At 41.7% G+C, this 24,566-nt stretch overlaps 1 long non-coding RNA gene across 1 annotated transcript; it reads left to right on the top strand.

Moving 5' to 3' along the window:
• Positions 1 to 14,611: 14,611 nt before the first annotated feature.
• LOC104984856 lies at positions 14,612 to 23,944 on the top strand. The gene is made up of 3 exons (XR_824801.1): positions 14,612 to 14,823; positions 15,994 to 16,097; positions 23,534 to 23,944. It is a non-coding gene; the product is annotated as an uncharacterized LOC104984856 (long non-coding RNA).
• The last annotated feature ends 622 nt before the right edge of the window (positions 23,945 to 24,566 follow it).

The raw sequence follows: 24,566 nt of genomic DNA, 5'->3' as shown, positions 1-24,566 counted from the left end.
CACTATCTGAACATGGAACTATTTACCAAGTCCCGGAAATTTAGCTTATCTGGAGGTTTGTGTTTAACTGTAATTGTCTGCATGGAGCCTGCTAAGAATACACACTCTTGGTTTTAGAATGGGCCCAAGAATAACCATGTTCCAGCATTACAATTCTTTCCATTATGAATACAACACCCCAGAGCAGGTTTCTAAGGGCCCTGACAACTTGAATTACTGTCTTTTCCTACTCAGCTGCCTCAGATTGAGCTGACAATGAAATGGCTTTAAACAATGTCATGCCTCTTTACCCTCAGACTCAGCCTCCAGAACCTCAGTCACACTCCAGTGCCACATGCGAGGAAGGGAGTGTTGGATCAAGAGGCAAAGGGTTCAGGGATTCTCTGGGCAGCTCTGTGGCCGATGAGCCATGCGACCTTGGCAAAGGTCATCCCCAGCTCCGGCACCCACTTTCCATCTCAGAGCAAAATGAGAGGTTAGATAAACCAGAGAAGCTTTCTGAATCTTTCCGATTTCTAATTCAATTCCACAGTCACCGTGCTAGACAGCTCCCAGCTGTATAATTTATTTTTTATTCCATTGAAAACTAGAGTCAGGTAATTTTCATGCAATTTTTAGCACAAAATCACTGGACTGGGAGTCGCACGCCTCAGGTTTTACTTACAGCTTCATCACTAAATATTTGTGTGATCTTTCCAAAGTTCCATCAGCCATCTGGGCTTTAGTTTCTTCATCTGTAAAAGGAGATGGAAGAATGAGGGGCTATGTTGAGAGTTCACAGCAGCCTGAGAGTACTTTTTTGTCCACCAGTCCTATAATCACCACCCTCTGACTGAACATTCTATGCCAGGTGGTTGGATAAGAACTGGGGGTGCAGAGAAAAACCAACTATCTGGAAAGTTGTTTAAAGCGGTCCAAAAGGACGAGCAGTTACATTTACTCCATTTTGACTCAGCCTTGTTCTGGACATCTCCCTGGAGCGCACTGTGCCCACGAAGCCAGCCACTTACCTCCTTTCACTGTGCTGCTCTGGGACAGTGGTCTCCAGTCCACGTTCACTGGGACCTTCAGAATTTTGCAGGACTGTCACATGAGAGACGATTTATATTGTTGAGTCTAATTCAGGAGGTCAGAATTTAAATTCTCATTGCTTGCTCCTTCTCTCCCTCCCCACCCTGCATCCCTCCCTCTCTCTTACCATTTCTCATCATCCGGCTGCTCTGTCTTCTAGACACAAGGACCCTCCCTTGATTCTTCACAGACTACACCCTTTGTTCTGCCTTGGTGCTCATGCCTAGTCACTCAGTCGTATCCAACTCTTTGCGACCCCATGGACCATAGCCCACCAGGCTCCTCTGTCCATGGGATTCTACAGGCTGGAATACTGGAGCAGGGTTGCCATTCCCTTCTCCAGGGGATCTTTCTGACCCAGGGATGGAACCTGGGCCCCTGCATTGCAGGCGGGTTCTTCACCATCTGAGCCACAAGGGAAGCCCTTGGAGTCTTTGCCTTTGTGTTGCCTCTGCTTAGAAATCTTTCTCCAGAGGTTGTTTTCTTTCTTTCATTCAAAAGGACTGACTCTTGGTCAAAATTCTGATTCTAAATCCAGCATTTCCTCCCAAGGGAACATTTTTCCCCATGAGTCATTTACAGTGATATGTTTCAAATATATATAAAATACATATTTCTAATATATATCTTTATTTTTCTTGTTCCTATTCTTAGTCCACCTAATTTTAAATTCCATACTGTTTTGGAAGCCTAAGCCTAGGTAAATGACTGGAAACTAACAAGCATTCAATGGTGATTTCTTACACACATACACACAGAGAACTAACAGACATAAAGTCTGAGGGCCCAGAGTCGGCTCAATAAATGCCAAATTTATCTAAACCAAACTTTCCTGGAAATGGAAAGGGGATATTCATGAAACTCTGAGGCAGAATGGAAATGAAAGGTCAGGGGTTGGGCGGGGGTGAGAGATGAGACAGGAGATGTCCCAGGGGGTAAATCATGTAGACACTTGGCTGTCACAGGAATATATCACATTTTATTGTTTAGATAATATAGAGCCTATGAAGGGTATATTAATCAGGGTCGTTGTTTAAAAAATAAAATCAATCTAGCTATCTTAAGCAGGAGAAGAAATATTTATTATATTTCAGCACTCCCAGAATCTCTGGGGGGATCAGATTTCCCAGGAACAGCCATAAATACAGCAGCTCGGCACATCGCAGGTCCCATCTAGCAGAAACATGCTGCCCTCACTGTCCTGGGCACCTGTGACTCCATAACTGGATGCCAGAAATACCACCATCACTCTCTCAGAGCAATAGCTCAGGTGGCTCACATCAGCCTCTGGGTTTCAGAAAGCACACCTGCTTTGCAGAACCTAGGAGCTACATGAACTCTAGCTGCAAGAGTGTCTTGGAAGTATAGATCTTATCTTTTCAGCCTCCTCAACACAGAAAGATTTATTAGGAGGCTAGGGATGGGTGCTAACGGAGCCAGCCCACTCTAGCTTCCGTCTGGAGTCCCCCCTCAGGAGCATGACTCAGTCTAGACGAGAACGTCAGACAACCGGGCGAGTATTTCGGAGAAGGGATGTCTGCATGGGGTGGGACTGGTCACTTTCTAAGTCACCTTCCAACAGTGAGATTCTCTGTCTATTTGGGGATCAGCTTCTTGAATAGGATATACGTTAGGAGAACAACATTATTCTTATTGAGCAATTACTATGCTCCCAATGCTGGGCTGAGTATCTTGCTGGTACTGGTTCATAAAATCCTCTTAGATACCCTATGAGGTATGTGATGAAAACCCTCTCTACCCCTTTATGCTCCCTCTGCCTGTCTCAACACACATCTTCCCTGGGCCGGAACTGTCTGTCCCAGAGGAGGAGAAGTTGAGAGAAGCTGAAAGTCAGAAGACGTATTAGGCTGCACACTTTTCCAGGAAACCGGGTTATTGTCTTTGAAGGTCACCATTAGTCTCCCTCTTACATCTCCTGCTCTGATAATGAATGGCGAGCTAAAGCATGCTCCTGTGTGCCCACTCTGGACACTTCAGGGCTCAGCAACTTGAGACAGAGCCTACTTTGTCCAGGGCAGACCTAGTCTTGTCCCTAATTTCTGTGAGTGTTGTGTTCTCTCTGGAATGAAAGTGCATGAACTCTGAAGATAGAGAAGGGGAAATGGAATTTCACTGAAACCTGCAGCCTCACCAAGTTTCTCCAATCCAGTTTTTACCCAAGATGCCCTCATTAGCGGTGTTAGGCTTTTGTTCAGACATGAATAGATCCTGTATTTCTGTGTATAACTCCCTCAGATAGAAATTTTAGAGAAAGAAAAAGTGAATGCTACAATATGAGCGCCAAAACGTTACGCAGGATCCCTAAAAGCAGGTATTTTATTTTATTTTATCATGCCAATACCATTTTTCTGGTTGCGATATTGTCACAGATGATCATGCAATCCTGCACTGAGGGAACTGAGGTGGGAGGCACACAGAACCGCTCTTACTCGCTTTGCAATGTGAATCTATAATTAGTTCAAAATGTCATCTTTTTTAAAAAGAAGGTATCAAAACCATCAGCAACGAGGTTTGCAGAATCACTGGTCTCCTCCAGAGCGGGGAGGGCTCAGTCTTCAAAAAACTCAAGGCCTGTTTCTTACATCTTGAAAGAAGAGGAGACCTTTTCATTACTTCCTGAACACATGTGCCACCAAAAGAGATAAATGACTGGAAAATAGAACAGGTTGAACTTGGATGAAAGAAAGAGAGAGGGAAGGAAGGAAAAAGATAGATAGACATTTTATGTCTACTTTCAGTGGTAGAAACAAAATCTAAGAGTAACTAAACAAGTTGCTCAAAATTATACAGTTGGAGCTACCTGTGTTTGGATTCAAACTTAGATACTTATGTTCCTTTTTTCACTCATTCTGACCTGGGAGGGTAAAGAATGCAAAAACAACTCACCCTTGCTTCCAGAACGATGCTCGGTTACTACAGGGAAGAATTAGACCCTGATTCCCTGTGCAAAGCCCACTGCACAGCTTCCAAGGGAATGACTCGTAGCCAAGGGACCTTTGATCCCTGAGAGCATCTGGACCGAAACACGACAATCATTTCTCTCTGTCTATTTCAGAGGCCTGCTTATGAACCGCATTTTGCCAAGAGTAAACCAGTGTGAACACCCAGAGACAGAAGGTGTGAGTCCAACAGTCATCTCCATAATGTGCGGTTATGCCATAACCCTGCAGACACTCTAGTATCGCAGAGGGCTTTGACGTAGTGGAGAAGGAGAAAGTGGCCAAGGTAGGATGCGATATGAAGAAATGGAAAGGAATCCTGGCTTCTCTAAAAACTTAAACACCCTGTAATCAAGTGTCTTTTCTTTTATAACTAGCACTGAGTGTGCATGTATGAGCATGTCTGTTCAAAAGGAAATATGGTGCGTGGGTGGAAGAGAGGGCTTACAACTCTATGAGATGTAAGTTAACATCTTGTTTAAAGGTGTATTTTCTCCGGATAGCTTCCATACTTAAATACAGGAAGGACATTGATTCAGGGATTTGGGCTGGAAAATGTGAACAGAGGGAAAATCAGAAGTTCAGCTGCTAACAATACATAAAGGATGACAAAATGAGTCAGGAATTGTGGGTCTAAGACCTGCTTGCCTCACAGAGTAGCTATGAAACCCAGAGCAAACCCTTTTTTCAGTCTCTTTCATGAAACATCATCTTGGAACAGGTATAAGGATGAATACAGTAGTCTACATGAAAGCAATTTATAAAAGGTGAGGACTTCACGTATTGAGTACTTGTTGAGTGCCTCTTGTATGTCAGTTTGCTGTCTTTACATAATATCCCTTGAGCTCGCCAACCAATCCTCTGCTTAGTGTCTTCTGTCTGTTTCCTCTGTCTAGAATACTCTTCCTACTTACTGTTTTTCTTGCTGTCTCCTTTTATTAATTCAGTTCTTCTCCCCAAAGTCACCTTCTCTGCAATGCCTTTTCTGACTCAGTCCCTGCCACTCTCTCATTTTCCAGCTTTACTTTGTTTCATATTTATAATTGTTTTTCTAACAAGAAAACTGAGGTCAGTAGGCATCTCCTTACCTAATAACATAGCTAATGTTTACTGAGCACAGATTATGTGCCAAGCTCTAGTACAGGCACGTTGAATATCATAGCTCATTAACCTCTATCTGGTTAATTTGCAAGTGTATTTCCTTCTTTAAGGAGTTAAAGTACTAAAGGGAGAAGTGAATTAAAGACAAATCTCTTCCTTTATAGATCTGGCCAAGCCTCCCTGCCTTGGATGGTGATGCGCTGGCTTGTCTGACTCCCCCACCTGCCGCACCTAGGTCACAGTTGTACCCCTGAACCTCGCACACTTCTTGGCACATCATAACTGATTAATGCATGGTCATTGATTGAAAGGAAAAAAAAAAGCTTTATTGAATGTAAATAATCTTGTGCTATGCCTTGAAGACAGCAGGTAAATATCATTTGCATTATTATGCTGAACTTGTCATTGCGTTCTTCACTTGTGCTTAGTCTCTCAGTCATGTGACTCTTTGCAATTCCATGAACTATAGCCTGTCAGGCTCCTCTGTCCATGGGATTCTCCAGGCAAGAATACTGGAGTGGGTTGCCATGCCCTCCTCCAGGGGATCTTCCTTATGCAGGGATCAAACCCAGGTCTCCAGCATTCCAGGTGGATTCTTTACTGACTGAGCCACCAAGAAAGCACTTGCAGATGCTATATTTCCACGAACCTGATACAACCTAATCAGTAGATATCCACATTTTATGTGTGAACATTCTGATACTTATGACGGTTAAGTGACAAACTGGCAGACATCAATTATCTAAACCACCTCCATCTCCATGTCTAACTTTTTTTGCCATCTACATTCATTTCTCCTTTATGAAACTCAGGTTCCAGCAGACTCTAAAACTGTGTCTTTCACTGGCCCAAATGTTTGGAAATGGAGCATAATCTGTCAAAGAAAGCCCATCTCGTATTTCCTTTTCTTGGAAATGTCTTCAACATTCACTCAGCAGGAAACACTGAGTTTCTGCACTGTGCCAGGCAGGGTGCTTGTCGTTTAGTCGCTGAGTCGTGTCCTACTCTTTGCAGCCCCCAGGGACTGTAGCCCAGTAGGCTGCAATGTCCATGAGATCTGCAGGCAAAAATACCTGGGCAGGTTGCGATTTCCTTCTCAATACCCAAGCAATGTGCTAGATATTGAGAAAATCTGGAGGTGTTAGACTAGTCATCACCTTCAAGAGGCCCTCCACCTAAAGAGCGAGACCATCATATAAAAATAAATGCTGACGCCATTTGGTCAGGCATTTGTTGATGGTCAGGGCCTTTCAAGATGATATTCCAGTCAGGAGTAAAGCCCTGCAGAGGAGATGAACCTGATCCTTAAGCCCCTTCCAATTCAATATCCTCTAACTTCCCTTCCAGTCACCTAGTTCACTCCCTCTGCCTACTTTAGGAAAATTCACAGCTTAATAATGCATGAGGGAACATTACCTTAAGGTATAATTATGCTTTTCCCCAAATGACCTATGCAATTACACCAGAGTGGTGAACAGTGACTGCAGACAGGAGTTGGAACAAGTGCCCAGGAATATAATGTTACAAAATGACCCCTGTTTCAATTTTCCTTCTTATAACTATATAAAAATTACATTTGCTTCTATCACAGAGATGTGCAGTAAAACATGAAAAAGACCCATTAGATTATCAACTCTCATCTCCTCCTAGGAAGTTGTTTTTTTTTTTTTTTAACTGTGATAGTCTTTCGAGGGACTTGAGGCTGTTAAATTATTCCAAGATAATAGGGATAATGAGAGAGGAAAGACCTCCCAGCACAGTGTTTATACTTCGTAAATCTGCACATTGGTACCTGGTGGCAGGTAAACCTTCATGGCCAGATCATGAGTGGACAGAGCTCAAAGAAAGGTGGGAAGTTGAGCCAGGAGATCCAAGGCGAGGCTGGGATTATAAAATTAGAGCTAGCATTAGAGTCAGAATAAATAGTCACAGCTGGATAAAAGAGAAGGGCTAGTTAGTGGTCATGTGGGCAGTTCCAGACCTGGGAACCAGAGATTTGAGACAGCATGTTTCATATAAACACTGATATTAATATGACATTAATGTAGATTATTACACATATATAAATATTTTATGAAACTTCCATCATATTATGAAGTATTCTGATTCTGTTGAATATTAAATCCATTCCTTAATCAGGATCACTAAAAACACCCCGAAATGATTACCTAAACGCCTTAATCATTCTTTTAAAACTTATTTTACTGAAATATAGCTCATTTACAATACTATATTAGCTTTAGGTGTACAATACAGTGCTTCAATAATTTTTATAGATTAGACTTCATTTTAATTTAGTATTAAATATTGGCTGTATTTCCTGTGCTGTAAAATATATCCTTGTGACTTACACATTTTATATTAATACCTCTTAATCCTCCTCCCCTAATTACCCCCCATCCTTGACAACTCTTGATATCATCAGGCTTTTTAGGCTTTAGCCATGTTAGTGTTGGTATAATAGTAATATCATTGTGGTTTAATTTGCATTTCTGTAATGAATAATGAACATGAGTATCTTTTACTGTGCTATACATGTTTTAAATCCTTTATTTAGTTCATTTAATTTCATAAATAAAATATTTGTAAATAAATATTTCTCTATTTATGAATGACAATAATTAGTAAATATTAACCTTTACATTATTGACTTATAAAAGATTTTTATTTTTTTATTAATAAATATCAGTACTTTACCAGATATATCTATTGTGAATATTTTCTCCTAGTTTAGATTTTATCTTTTAATTTTATTAAACATGGGTTTTAAATAGCAGATGTTTTTAATGTTTTTAAGTTTGATGAAGTCAAAAGTACCTGTGTCTCCTTTATGGTGTTTGTTTTTTGTGTCCTATTTTGAAATACTTGCCTAACCAGAACATCATGGAGATTTCTGCCTGTTTTTCTCTCGAAGTCTTATACTTCTAGCAGTTACATGTGGATTTCTTATCTGTTTTATTTTTGTATATGGTTTGTGGCAAGAAGTGGTTTTAGAGAAGAGAGGGAGAAAGAGACAGACAGATAGAGAGGGAGAGAGGAGAGAGAGCTGAATATGTCAAATGTCGTCATTTCAGCATATGAATTCATCGCTGAGCAAGTTGACACCTGCGTGTGAATAAAGCTCAGTGACTTTGATCCACTTGTGTCAAATTTAACATCAAAAGGTATGATTATTCAAACTGGACTGCCTTTGCCTCCATCAGTGCTCTGTTCTTACAGTCTACTTTGTCTAACAGTAATCTGGATTAGCGGGATGGTTTTTATTATACCTCTCCCTTGATTTGGCAAGGACTAATGACTGCCCCTCATTATCCTTTCCCCAAAGTACTTGAATCATCCGTGAGAAATGCCACCATAAAAACTCCAACCTCCCAACAATGCATTCATTTATGTGAGATTGAAAAAAAGTTTTATTTTCTGCAAGCAAATGTCATATGAGATTTCTGTTAGTTGCATATGAACACAATTCTAACCTGGTATATATTTTTCAATCCATTTACTTTCAACCAATTTCTGTTCTTTTGTTTTAGATATATCTGTTATAGCAACATATAGCTGAATTTTTTTCATCCAATCTGCCAATATTTTAACTCTTTCTAATCTCTTGTACAGAGAAGGCAATGGCACCCCACTCCAGTACTCTTGCCTGGAAAATCCCATGGGTGGAGGAGCCTGGAAGGCTGCAGTCCATGGGGTCGCTGAGGGTCGGGCATGACTGAGCGACTTCACTTTCACTTTTCACTTTCACGCATTGGAGAAGGAAATGGCAACCCACTCCAGTGTTCTTGCCTGGAGAATCCCAGGGACGGGGGAGCCTGGTGGGCTGCTGTCTATGGGGTCGCACAGGGTTGGACACAACTGAAGTGACTTAGCAGCAGTTAGCAATCTCTTGTAACTGGACAATCAGACCATTCAAATTAATTGTGCCCACTGATATATTTTAATTTATTTCTAATATATTATGTGTCGCTTTCTGTTTGATTTTTATTGTGATAGTGTCTTAAAATTTTCTTTCCTTTTGGATTCTCTTACACTGATTTTTATTCTCATTAAAAATTTAATTTCTCTACTAATTTTGAATGTGTATAACACAAAATATTTGCATCATTTTTTAATGACTCTAAAAATTTAAACTTTACCTAATCTTAAAAATCTGAATTTAAGCAATATCTGGATTATACTCTTAGAAAATGTGTGTATTTTAAGCGTAAATCCAATTCATCTCCTTAGAAAGCAAATGTTAATTTCACCTCAGATCAAATTTCTTTGTGGAACTTTACAACTCTGCATAGTAAGCATTATTGTCATTACTTTGAAATGTCAATGCATGAGTAGTTGTATTCAAATGTTTAACATTGTGTTTGCTTACCACCCATTTCTTCTTAAAATAGCTTTATTGAAACAAAATTCATCAATCTTATGCTTCACCTGTATAAAATGTATGATCCAGTGGTTTTTAATATAGTTACAGAGTTCTACAACCACTACCAAAATTTAATTTTAGGATATATTCATCATGCCCAGAAGAAGCCACTAATCTATTAGAAGTCATTTCACATTTACCCTTTTCACTAACCAACCACTAATTTACTTTATGTCTATAAATGTGTCTTTTCTTGACATTACACCTGAGGGGAATCATACAATATGTTGTCTTTTAGAACTAGTTTATGTCACTAATTCTAATGTTTAATGTTTCTCTCCCTACATTATCAATTTTTTCTCTTCGTTCAATTATTTCTCATCACATACAAATATGCTATAATGCCTCCTTCTAAGAAGTAATATGCATCGAGTCCATATCCCTAGGCCCTTCTGCCTTATTTTTCTCCTCTTCTTAAAAGCAAAATTTCTCAAGTAACTTTTCTCCTCTAGTTCATATCTCATTCTGTCTTTTTGTCACATCATTTTTTTCCTCTATCACTATACTAACTCATTCTTGTCAAAGGCATCAATAAATTCCATTTTTTATGTTTATTTGGAAAACTTTCATGAGCCTCCGGGTGACCCATTTTTGTTAATTATTCCTTAAATATTGCAACACTTTTTTTTTTTCACTTAGTTTCTGGAATTATCTTGGTTCAGCTCCACATTTGGGGATATTTTCTTATGGAAAATCCTCCACAAGCAACAATGACCCTTCAGATCAAAATTCCACATGAATGGTACCTCGCACTGAACTAAATCTTAAAAAATAATATATTTTCCAGTCAGAGTTCTGAAGCAACTTGAGTGAATATAAAAGATTAAAGGGATGAGATTTTCTTAGTGCACTTGGGATCTTTACCAATTAGTTTACAACAAAGCTGAGTCAAACTGAAAGCACACAATTTCTGTGAATAGACAAGGTCACAAGAAAGGGTAACAGGAAGAATAAAACCGTACATACCCTCTCCCAAAATTGTTCATCATGGAACTTGCCTCATTTCCTCAACCTCAGTGAATGATGGAGAGAAGACAGAACTATTTTACTGATGGATGATCTCTACGTGAAAAGAAATATCATGAGTGACAAACCAACCTCCCACTCTTCCAATGTGACCAGTTCTTGAACGTCATATGCTTAGTTGCTCAATCGTGTCTGACTGTTTGTGACCCCGTGGACTGTGGCCCGCCAGGCTCCTCTGTCCCTGGGGATTCTCCAGGCAAGAACACTGGACTGGGTTGCCATGTCCTCCTCCAGGGGCTCTTCCCAACCCAGGGATCAAACCCAGGTCTCCCACATTGCAGGCAGATTCTTTACCATGTGAGCCACAGCTTCAGATAAAACTTCAGTGAATCTTTTAAGTAAATTTTTAAAAATACCTTCTATCTGGTGTTCATTGGAAATTAGATACATTATTTTTTCCAAGAAAAGATGAATATAACCCTTATACTCATCCCTCTAACCCCTTTCCTTATACTGCTTTTATAAGTCTAAGGGAATTGCAAACAAGTACAGAGCTACTCTGAGGGGATAGCTGAAAATATAGTGAAAGATGGCATTGCCTATAACTCCACAGAATTCAGTAGGTTACAGGATAAAATGAGGAGATGGACCCACCCTCAAAGTTAACAAGTTTACAAATATCTTATTTGATATCTGGTTGGTTGGTTGGTTGCTAATTCCATAGGTCAATGACAGAGGCTTGGAAATATCTTGGTTCATTTAGCACAATGAAATACAAATATTCATTAGATAGGAGGAAAAATGGAAACTTTATTCTTCTCCAAAGAGGGTGTTTACCATGTTGGTATTTTAGTCCTGATAATTCAGGAGCCAATATTGCTTATGGCCGGACATTGTGCTCTAGCACTGTTCCAAATATGGCTAGGTTAACATGTGTCATGGAAATAAAAACAAATATTTTTAGTGCAAGTACGCTCTAAGCACTCTGCTAATTGCTTTACAGAGAATACCTTATTTAATCCTCTTCACGGTTTGTTGAGGAAGGTAGTATTACTAACTACATTTCATAAATAATATAGTATGCTCCAGGGAGATTATAACTTGTCCACTCCAGTAAGATGGCATATGCCGATGCTTATATTTAAATTCAGAATGTTGGATTCCCAGTTTTATGTATTTAATTACTTTATAAGACAACTTTTCAATACACACATGTGCTTTCTCTGTGTGTGTGTGTGTTTGTCTATAACAGTCTGATGAAACAATAAGCATTTACATTCAAACAACACACCTTTTGAGTTAAAAAGAAAAAGGCTTACAATAAAATTGTGTGAAAATAAAAGTGAAAAGTATCAGTCACTCAGTTGTGTCAGACTCTTTGGACTCCATGGACTGTAGCCCATCAGTCTCCTCTGTCCGTGTAATTTCCCAGGCAAGAATACTGGATTTGGTTACCATTTCCTTCTCCAGGGGCTCATTCCAACTCAGGGATCCAACCCCATCACTTAGGTGGTGCATAAACACTTCAGGAAAAACACTTCTAGAATGGTAAAACTTTGCCTGGTTTTACCTGCTGAAAGTGGATGAATGTCATGAAGGAATGGAAGGTTTACTCCATATTATCTAAGATTTATTGAGAACCTAATGATTATATTAGGAAAATTATATATGTGATTATATGTGGAAAATTTTTCAAGAGATGGGAATACCAGACCACCTTACCTGCCTCCTGAGAAATCTGTATGCGGATCAAGAAGCAACAGTTAGAACTGGGCATGGAACAACAGACTGGTTCCAAATTGGGAAAGGAGTACGTCTAGGCTGTATATTGTCACCCTGCTTATTTAACTTACATGCAGCATACAATGGCACCCCACTCCAGTACTCTTGCCTGGAGAATCCCATGGGTGGAGGAGCCTGGTAGGCTGCAGTCCGTGGGGTCGCTAAGAGTCGGACACGACTGAGCGACTTCACTTTCACTTTTCACTTTCATGCATTGGAGAAGGAAATGGCAACCCACTCCAGTGTTCTTGCCTGGAGAATCCCAGGGATGGGGGAGACTGGTGTGGGCTGCTGTCTATGGGGTTGCACAGAGTCGGACACAACTGAAGCTACTTAGCAGCAGCAGCAGCATACACCACGGGAAATACCAGGCTGGATGAAGCACAAGCTTGCCGGGAGAAATATCAATAACTTCAGATATGCAGATGATACCACCGTATGGCAGAAAGTGAAGAAGAACTAAAGAGCCTCTTGATGAAAATGAAAGAGGAGAGTGAAAACGTTGGCTTAAAACTCAACATTCAGAAAACTAAGATCATGGCATCTGGTCCCATCACTTCACAGGCAAATAGATGGTGAAACAGTGGAAACAGTGAGACTTGGGTTTTGGGGGGTCCAAAATCACTGCAGATGGTGACTGCAGCCATGAAATTAAAAGCTCATTGGAAGAAAAGCTATGACTAACCTAGATAGTGTATTAGAAGCAGAGACATTACTTTGGCAACAAAGGTCCATCTAGTCAAGGCTATGTTTTTTTCAGTGGTCGTGTATGGATGTGAGAGTTGGACTATAAAGAAAACTGAGCGCCAAAGAATTGATGCTTTTGAACTGTGGTGTTGGAAAAGACTCTTGAGAGTCCCTTGGACTGCAAGGAGATCCAACTAGTCCATCCAACTAGTCCATCCTCAAGAAAATCAGTCCTGAATATTCATTGGAAGGACAGATGTTGAGTCTGAAACTCCAATACTTTGGCCACCTGATGCAAAGAACAGACTCATTGGAAAAGACCCTGATGCTGGGAAAGATTGAAGGCAGGAGGAGAAGGGGATGACAGGTGGTTGGATGACATCACTAACTCAATGGACATGAGTTTGAGTAAGCTCTGGGAGTTGATGATGGACAGGGAGACCTGGCGTGCTGCAGTCCATGGGGTGGGAAACAGTCGGACACGACTGAGGGACTGAACTGAACTGAATGATTACATTTTCAGCTGCTGCCTTTGTGCAGTATTAGCACAGACATTTCTAAGCTCATATCCTGTACTCACCATGAACTTCACTTGTTGGTAACTGAATTCTGCTTCGTGGTTCTATTTTCCTAATGTTTATTCCAACAACAAAATGGTCCCATGTAGGCCTTTCTTTTTTTCTTTAAACTAGGCATCTACACAGGCTTCCCAGGTGGTGGCATGGTAAAGTATCCGCCTGCCAATGTAGGAGATGAAAGAGATGCTGGTTCAACCCCTGGGTCAGGAAGATCCCCTGGAGGAAAAAATGGTAACCCACTCAATATTCTTGCCTGAAAACTTCCATGGACAGAAGAGCCTGGTGGGCTACAGTCCAAGGGGTCTCAAGGAGTCAGACATGACTGAGCACACATATGTGCACTCACACAAACACACATACACACAAACAAGTGATGAGCATGCAATAATGAATGAGAAACACTGTTCCTCACAGGGACTGTGCATTCAGGATGCAAAGAACAAGGGCATCATCATCCAGAAATGCACCAACGTCATTGCAGACGAGGCAAGTGCCTGGTATTCTCCAGTACCAGGTTCAATAGTCTTGGGGAGACTGACTCCCCAGGGAGATGCCATTTAAGCTGAGGCCTGTTGAATGAAACACAGTTGCAGGTGAAGGAGGCAAAAGGTGAAAGGTTGGGGAAGTTTTTTCCAAAGGCCCTGCAATGAAAAGGCAGAGGGTTTGTCAACAGAGGGAGGAGGTACACTAGAGTCTATTAAGCAGAAATCATCAGGCATGGCAAAGCCCTGAAATTTAAAGTAGATGTAAAGAGTGAATCCCACTCAAGTGCTGATGGGATTGTGGTGGCCGAGGTGAGCCGGCAGGTAGTGAATTGGTGTTGGGTAGGCTTGGGAAGGCACACCTGGCCAGACACCAGCAGGAGATTGAACTAGTGAAGCCCACAGTTGCATGCCAGATGGAGAAGGAAGTGGCAACCCAGTCCAGTATTCTTGCCTGGCGAATTCCACGGACAGAGGGGCCTGCCGGGCTACAGTCCATGAGGTCACAAAGAATCAGACACGACTGAGTGACCAACACATGGGAAGCCCCAGAGAGAGGACAGAATGGCTCCTGGAGCCCCGAGGGTGAGGATGTGGGTCCGGCCTCATCAGCATCACACATCCACGCTTCATTATCCATAGAGTGAAGGGCATGGCGCTACTTCCTGCTCCCTTCCCGACTGAAACATCCGGCTTCCAAGATGGTGAACCCATACCTGTGAAGGGAGAATGAACATTCAGCAACTCTTGACATGAGAAAGCAGAAGTTACAGGTGGGCTGTTAGGGTCCAAAGGAAACATGCTCATCTGGAAGTAAACAAAACAAGATTTAAACTGAGGATGGCACCTACAGGTCCATCTCAGATCAGACATACAACTAACAGTGTATCTCTAGTTTCTTGCACATTAAAAAAAAATCGAACTATATTAGCAGTATGCTTATCAGGAACAATACTTCCAAAATGCTGTTCCTCAAAGCATGATCTTCAGGATGCAGACCTCCAAAGCATCTGGAGACATCTCCAACACTCATGTCCTAAGGCCCCCACCCCAGGGTTCTGATTCATTAGGTCTTATTATCTGTGTTTTTAACATGATACTTGGGCAATTTGTCCAATGCTTGGGTACATCTAAGACCATGTTTTGAAAAATACTCCTCAGATACGCTCAGCCAAATCCCAACTCTTATCCCTTACGCTTTTCTTTTTTGGCCACATACCATGGCATGTGGGTCTTAGTTCCCAGACCAGGAATCAAAGCCTCACCCCTTGCCTTGGAAGTGCAGAGTCTTAACCACTGAACCATCAGGGAAGTCTTCTTTTACTCTTTAAGAAACTTTTTCTTTAGGTGATTTGACAAAAATGTTTTATCACTAACAGAGGGTGGTTCAAAGTCAAGTACATAGGTACCTTAGGAACTTGGTTCTAAATCCCTGATACCTTGACGCTGATCCTATGCATTTTAGCTAAATGGCATTCTTCACAATCTAATTATAACAAGGCACTGATGATTACAAGGAAAGTCTCTACCTATTTAACTATATCCTTCACTGTCTAGATAGGGGAACCATCTATCAACATGGTTCTTTTCTTTCTGTAAGGGCACATCATTTTCATCTAAGAGCAAATAAAATGAATCTATAGGACAAATCAAATTTAAAAAAGCACCTGTGCTTCTCTCCACAAATCTAATCTCAATAGAAATAGACATACTAATTAATAAATGTGTACAAAATAAATTAGTACTGATGATAGATTAATACAAGAGAAATATAAATATTAAATAAGCCATCTTCTTCTTTGTTGGAAGTTAGCTTGGTCATGGAGTTTAAAGACTACCAATAAAGAGGAATCTGCATTATATCAGTCCTAATCATCTCCCTCTTTGCTATTTTCTTTCTCTTTCTCTCTCTTTTTTTTTTTAAATTCCCTTATTGTGACTAGAGTTTATGAAGCACTTACATCATGAATGTCCTATTTATCATGCACAGCAACCCTACATCATCTGGAAGCAGATACTGTGGTTGAGGAAACCAGATCTCAAGAGGGTAAGTGTCTCTGCCACATCCAGACAGTGAAGGAGAGGCAAAAAGATATTAGAAGCCAAGTCATTCGTTTCCAAATTCATTGCTCGTTTATCTTGCAGCAGGATTTTAATCTTTTGGAAAACCTTATTTTAAAACCCAAAATGTCCAGTGACACAGTACAAAAAGCAGCTTGTTTGCTGGGAGATACAGTGGCGATGAGTCTTGATATCCAGGGAGAGGGTGAAAGTGCTAGATTATATCCTTTCGTAGCCTAGAATGATGTCAGATGATGGATGCTTCAGACTGAGTGGATCTGAAGATCACCCAAGGTTGGCACAATAAACAATGACCAACGTAAAGATATAACCCAGATCACTGCCACTGACAAGTCCATAATTTTTATCGTGGCCTCCCAGCAAGACAGCCTAAGTCAGCCATTACTCACTGCTCAGCAGTGTCAGAGGTGAATATGACTGTGCTTCTGACCTCTGACATCATCTCAAGTCTGTGCCGAACTGGGGCCCTGTGTCTTCCACAAATGTTGATCTAAATCCTGAACCCTTCTGTTATCCAAGAGAGATGCAAGTCTCTCTGAGTCATTAGGAATGTTTAAAAATGAAACAAAACTGAAGGCTAATATTCCAAAAACATCAGACATATGACTAAACAAGAGCTCCCAAATACTAAATGTTCAACATGTATCAACAAAAACATGCAAAATGCATCCCTTACCCTTTGGAGGTCACTAGTGCTACCTCGGTTTTTGCATAAAGCAGTTGGGATCTGAAAGTCTAGGTCACTTGCTCAAGGTTGAATAGCTGATAGGGGCAATCGTGAGGCTCTGAGCCCAAGTCTGACTACAAAACCCAAGTCCTTACCACCTTGCCATAATGCCTCTTAGAATGAGACAGCATCAATCAGAACAAGGCACAGGATCCTGGGCAGAGAAGGATGAACACACATTGGAAAAGAAAAGAAGGGCTCATTCTTACAATTGCCCCAGACTAAAGCACCAGGATGATGGCCATGATCAATTCTTTCCCCCAGAAGGAATATCCCTGGGTTCTAATCTGTAGGTAAGGCTTGCATACAATTTTTTTGGTATTATTACAGATCCTTTAAGTCTGACCAAGGTGATATTTGGAAAACCAGAAACAGGCTCAGACTGTTTCTGCCACTGCAGACTGGAGCAACCTGATAAAAATAAATGGTGATTTGGGAAGCTGAGTCTGGCAGAACAATGAAGAAGGGATTAAATTAGGGAGGTGGGAGGCAAGGAGACAGGTTAGAGGTCATTCCAACCATCCGGATCCAAGAACATGTCTGTAATTGATGTTCATGTGGTCAGCCCCAAATTACCACAAGCCCTGGCTGCCGCAAGCTGATTCTTCCTGACATCAAGGGCAGAGAGGGAGGGACATTTATGTCTGGCTGTAACCCCCACATGGGACAACCTGTGAATAAAGCAATCTGTTCACCCATATGGACCCCACACATTTTATAAATGTGAGTAAATTCACTCTGAACTTGTGTTTCCTATGATCAAATTCAGCAGAGATTAGCCATCAGAATGACACCATTTGTAATTCCCTATTGTAGGGAGGGCTTATCAATTAGGTAGAAACACACATAGTCACACACACACCACCGACAATAATGACAAAATTCTTTATCTAAAATTATCTAACTGTTCTATATTCTACAAGATACCTTTAATCAATAAAACCACAGGCAATCTGACACTTGAGGTCGTGAATATGACTATAAGGTCATTAGAAGGCCTATAAGGTCAATATCTGATCATTGGCTAGTTCTTAGTTAAGGAGAGTAAACTGATGCTGTTTGAGATGGAAATGTCCCTCTCTTTCCCTAAATAATGTCAAGCCTGTCAACCTAAAACATACCCACGGGAAATATATTTCTTTATAATCATTCAGTCAGTCATTTACCGAGTCTATATTAAATGTCTGGTTGCATATGACACAAAATTGTGACAAATGTGATAAGGATGATCTAGGTTGTGGGGAAATAAATATAAACATAACAAGATTCTTGTCTTTGAGGAATTCAGGGTCTATTGTAATATGTTATCAAGTGCCACAGGAGGCAGGAAGGTTAAGGCATATCAGGTTCTTGAAAATCAGTAAGTATGTATTAAATGCCTGTTATGTATAAGATCTTAGGTTAAAGTGAAAGTGAAAATGACTCAGTTGTGTCAGACTCTTTGCAATCCCATGGACCATACGGTCCATGGAATGAATTCTCCAGGCCAGAATACTGGAGTGGGTAGCCTTTCCCTTCTCCAGTGGATCTTCCCAACCCAGGAATGGAACTGGGGTCTCCAGCATTGCAGGCAGATTCTTTACCAACTGAGCTATCAAGGAAGCCCAAGATCTTGGATCAATTACCATTATTTATAAATAATTGAAAGATGAAACTTAACAATCTTTCAAAATTCAGAAATATCTATGGGTTTTCAAAGTAAGGCAGTAATAGTAGATACATTTCTATTGATACTTGTCATTAAGCAATAGCTTTATTGAGTATCTACTGTATTCCAGGAACTAAGGTAGATATTATGCTGCTGCTGCTAAGTCACTTCAGTCATGTCTGACTCTGTGTGACCCCATAGACAGAAGCCCACCAGGCTCCCCCATCCCTGGGATTCTCCAGGCAAGAACACTGAACTGGGTTGCCATTTCCTTCTCCAATGCGTGAAAGTGAAAAGTGAAAAAGAAGTCGCTCAGTCATGTCTGACTCCTAGCAACCTCATGGACTACAGCATACCAGGCTTCTCTGTCCATGGGATTTTGCAGGCAAGAGTACTGGAGTGGGGTGCCATTGCTTTCTCCGTTTAGTGACAATTAAAATATGGTCTGCACCCTAGTATATCATTATCTAATGAGGTATGTCTGTCAGGTTAAATGATCCCACACAAACAACTTCAAAGGCAACAGAGATTTCTTTCTCAGTCACATCATGGTTCAGCCTCATCTCTGCTTCACATAGCCTCGCATATAGGGGAAGTTTGATGAGAAAGTGTCTATCCAAGAAATCTCTGCCCTTGTGGTAGAAAGAGGAGAAATAGAGCCAAAAGGTACGCAGGTCACTTCTGCTCACATTTCAACAGCCAATGGGGTGGGGAAAGAAAATCATCTCACAAGACGTGGCTTTAGAGGGAAGGAACTGGGATATTTGGTGAACAGCAATATATCTACCACAGAGTGAGGTCACTAAACCCACAAACCCTCCCAGTAGTACTTTTCCTAGTTCTCAAAAATATAATCAGTGTGGACATGCTTATCAGTTGGCAGAAAGGAAATGTCATCTGTTTACCCAAGAGCTGTTATAGTAGGAAAGACCAAGTGCAAACCCATGAAATTACCTCCATCCTCTAATGCCAAGGACAAAATAAAATACAATAGCCCTTCACAAGGGTAATGACCCAACAGGAATTGGAAAGTTCATTCTTCCTGACCCCACAATTTTAAGTTCCATCTTTCCAGAGGTTCTGGTTTCCAGTGCAAGAAAAATTACAATAGAGGGGGTCACAAAATTCTGCTAAACTTAAAATTAGTCAAGTCTTCTCTCAATATATCAGTTTGTGCATCCTTGACATACTGAATATTGTGTTTGCTGCTACTGATATTACTACTACTACCATCACTCCATCACTGTGGCCACCACCATCACCATCACCATGACCACCACACCATCACCACCATCACCATCACCACAACCACCACACCATCACCACCACCATCATCATCGTTACCATCATTACCACCACTACCATCACCATTACTACCACCATCACCATCACCACAACCACCACACCATCACCACCATCACCATCACCACAACCACCACACCACCACCACACCATCACCACCACACCATCATCATTACCATCATTACCACCACTACCATCACCATTACTACCATCACCATCACCATCACCACGACCACCACACTATCACCACCACCATCATCATCGTTACCATCATTACCACCACCACCATCACCATTACTACCATCACCATCACCATCACCACCACCACCATCATTGTTACCATCATTACCACCACTACCATCACCATTACTACCATCACCATCACCATCACCACGACCACCACACCACCACCACACCATCACCACCACACCATCATCGTTACCATCATTACCACCACTACCATCACCATCACTACCACTATCACCATCACCACGACCACCACACCACCACTATCACCATCACCACCACACCATCATCGTTACCATCATTACCACCACCACCATCACCATTACTACCACCAACATCACCACCATTGCCACTGTCACCGTTGACTAAAGACTGCTGTGTGTAGTGCATGTATTTTTATTTAATTGAATGTACAATGGCCCAACAAGGTAGGTTTTATGGTTTTTATCATGTTATAACTAACGTAAATGAGGATTAATGACATTTTTTAATTGCTCGTTTCCATAGTTAATGAATACTAGAATTGGAAATTGAAACTCTAGAATTCTGATGCCAAACCTCAAAAACTTACCTAGCATATAAATTACCTCTAAGGAATATTGATTATTTAAAAAACATCCACCTCTCTCTTTTTTAATGATGGCACCAACAGAACAAGGGTTAAAAAACAAAACAAAGCAGTGTTCCACTTCTTTCACAACTTTTGGATGATAGTAGGAAAATCACAGGGTTTCTGCCAGAAGATGTCTTTTTTTCTGTTCTAGTTTCACCACCAATTGACTGTGTGAACTTACAGAAATCTGTTAACCTCTCTGAGGTGTAGCTGTAAAATGGAAACAATAATCTTGGATCGCCTTACCCAGCACTGGTGAGAAAGATCAAAATATATTTGCGACATCACAGTATGAACCATAATTCCTGTAGAGGTGTAAATTACTATTATTTCTGCTTGATTTCCCCTCGCTATGGAAAGTTAGCCTCCCCTTATCTCACAAGAACTTAGATTATGGTCTCTAGTCCATGGCTGGAGAGATATTCGTAATATTTACTACAAAGGATAATCATAATTATTTGAAGATACTTGCTTTTCAATGATAGAACAATGACCATTTTTCATTCTGATGTCTAGAAAAGAAGGCTGCCGCTGATTGGCCTAGGACCCCCAAGGGAACAGGGCCTCAGGGAATTTCCCAAATGTTTCCAGTTCAATGGGAGGACAGGTGATGAGGAAGAAGTGGAAGCCTCTATTGTTCACCCTAAAGAATCATTTCAAAAGGGAGGATTTTTTTCTGACTCATGAGCTGCCAACAGTTCTTCAATTATTCAATTCACGAATTGGCAGTTCCATTATTCCGTCCAGAAAGAAAATAGAGGGGAGATTATGAAACACCACAGGACAACTCCTCATCAGGCTTTTTTTCACAAGCAGAAAGGACTAAGGTCCTGCACAGAAAGACCTCAGAGACACCTGCCTGGTGCGTATTCGAGAATGAAGTACCACTAGAGAGGATACGTTATGCTGGCTTTTCTGAATAAGTGCTGCGCTGCTCACGCCCTCCTGAGTCACCCTGAGCTCACCTGTAGGCCCTCACTAAGGACAGACCAGTGCTCGGGATGCTGGAGAAGAATCCACGAGATTCTACAGGACAGAACTTTGTCCCACCCCCTTGATGTGGGAGCAGATACCTACAGAACCTTCCCTAGAGTAGGGAAGACCTCCTTCTCTGGATAAGACTCATTTTTAAAACTTATTTTAAATGCACTGATGGACAGCCATGGGATGTTAAGGCGTCAGAAGCCGTCAAAGGGTGGCTACTCTTCCTTGGCTTCGTGCCACATATTCTAAGCGATGCTTAGACATTGCTTGCATCCAGCTCATCACTCTGGAAAAGGGAAATTATTTTAAACTTAGGAGGCATACTAGGTCCTGGCCTGGCTTAACCTACTTGTATAAATGAGTCAGGACTTCCCAGGTGGTGCTAGTGGTAAAGAAGCCACCTGCTAATTCAGGAGACATAGGAGATGCAGGTTCTATCCCTGGGTCAAGAAGATCCTTTGGAGAAAAGCAAGGAAACCCACTTCAGTGTTCTTGCCTGGAGAATCCCATGGACAGAGGAGCCTTGTGGGCTGCAGTCCAGAGGGTTTCAAAGAGTTGGACATGGCCGGAGACACTTAGCACCCATACACAAATAAGTCAATGTTGAAGAGTTTGCCTGTAACCCTCAACCAAACTCCTGGGTTCAAACAAGCAGCTGCCTACAAGAAGGAAACCATTCTGATGTCTTCCTTTCCTCATAGGGACCAGAAATGATGTGCAACAGAAACCTCTATTTATAATTCTTTTATCATTTTGAACACTAAGAGAGATTTTTCTATATTCTCTAATTGAAGCAGGCAAATCTAATTTCTGGCATAGAAAGTATATTCATAGATATGTTGCCAGCTTTACACTTTATCTTCCTTTATTTCGAAGTGTATAATTTATCTCCTAGGCAATGGAACCCATATCTTAATATGACTTATGTAAGAAAAATAGCCCACAGTCACAGAATATTAATTGTTTCTGCTTTCCCCAGAAGTAAAGAGAGAAAAAAACTTATATGCCTAGTGAGAGCAGATCCAACTTCAAGTTTTTAAACTTAATTCAATATTTCCCATAACATCTTTCTAATAAATGTTGGGTCAAGATGTCTTCCTTGGTAGTTAAATTTGGTGCTCCCTATTCTGAAGGAGATCAGCCCTGGGATTTCTTTGGAAGGAATGATGCTAAAGCTGAAACTCCAGTACTTTGGCCACCTCATGCGAAGAGTTGACTCATTGGAAAAGACTGATGCTGGGAGGGATTGGGGGCAGGAGGAGAAGGGGACGACAGAGGATGAGATGGTTGGATGGCATCACTGACTCGATGGACATGAGTCTGAGTGAACTCTGGGAGTTTGTGATGGACAGGGAGGCCTGGCGTGCTGCGATTCATGGGGTCGCAAAGAGCCGGACACGACTGAGTGACTGAACTGAACTGAACTGAACCCTCCTCTTCAGGGGTCCCTGGTGACTCAGACATTAAAGAATCTGCCTGCAATGCAGGTACCTGGTTTCAGTCCCAGGATTGGGAAGATGCCCTGTAGGAGGTCATGGTAATCCAATCCAATATTCTTGTCTGGAGACTCCCACGGACAGAAGAACTTGGTGGGCTACAGTCCACGGGGTCGCAAAGAGTCAGACACGACTGAGTGACTGAGCACACACACCCTTGTCTTTGGGCTTCCAGGTGACGAGATGGTAAAGAACCTGCCTGCCAACGCAGGAGACGCAGGTTAGATCCCCGGGTGGGGAAGATCCCCTGGAGAAGGAAATGACAACCCCTCCAGTTTTCTTGCCTGGGAAATCCCATGGACAGAGGAGCCTAGCGGGCTACAGTTCATGGGGTTGCAAAGAGTTGAGCGTGACTGAGCAACTAACATTTTCACTTTTTTTTCAGGCCTCCTTCATGCCACACTGACAGCAGACAACCGGGCCCCAGCACAGCAGAAGCTGTAAAAGCCCAGCACTTGGTCTGACCAATCCCATTATTCAAGAATCAAAATACAGGCTGGTGCTGAAGAAAAAGTGAGCCTTGCGCAGAAAACTAGAGGGGTTAGCTCAACTGTGATGTAGGCCAGAAGGCTAAACATTTTGCTAAGTAAGAAACAAATCCAACATTGTTACAACTGTTTCGCCCTACCAGTCTACCCGCAGAAGTCAGCATGACCTTAAATTCCCAGGGCAGGACACACACGAAAGAAGGCTTGGCATCTTAGCAACTCTGCAGATGTAAGAGAGTAGGTTATCAAAATCGAGTCCACATTTCATTATGTTACATAAAAATAAATTGGCTCCAAATAACACAAAATCACTTTCGTCATTATGATCCCTTTTAAAATAATACTGCCTCTGTCGTGAGTTTATTCTCATATGTGAATGATCGCACTATAATAGTGTTGCCTAAACAAACAGACCCTTCCCTCACACCCATTCACACACAAGCCTGCTAAGTCATTTCAGTCATGTCTGACTCTTTGGGACCAAATGGACTGTAGCCCATCAGTCTCTTCTGTCCATGAAATTTTCCAGGCAAGAATACTGGAGTGGGTTGCCATTTCCTCCTCCAGGGGATCGTCCAGACCCAGGGATCATACCCACATCTCTTTTGTCTCCTGTTTTGGCAGGCAGGTTCTTTACCACTAGCGCCACGTGGGAAACCCTCACACACAACCCTGCTGCTGCTAAGTTGCTTCAGTCGTGTCCGACTCTGTGTGACCCCATAGACGGCAGCCCACCAGGCTCCCTGTCCCTGGGATTCTTAAGGCAAGAACACTGGAGTGGGTTGCCATTTCCTTCTCCAATGCATGAAAGTGAAAAGTGAAAGTGAAGTCACTCAGTCATGTCCAACTCTTAGCAACCCCAGGGACTGCAGCCTACCAGGCTCCTCCATCCATGGGATTTTCCAGGCAAGAGTACTGGAGTGGGGTGCC

The sequence above is a fragment of the Bison bison genome, unplaced genomic scaffold, assembly GCF_000754665.1.
Source record: "Bison bison bison isolate TAMUID 2011002044 unplaced genomic scaffold, Bison_UMD1.0 scf7180017864036, whole genome shotgun sequence".
Taxonomy (NCBI): domain Eukaryota; kingdom Metazoa; phylum Chordata; class Mammalia; order Artiodactyla; family Bovidae; genus Bison; species Bison bison.
Note: the sequence above shows the minus strand (reverse complement) of the source record. Positions and strands in the feature narration are given on the sequence as shown.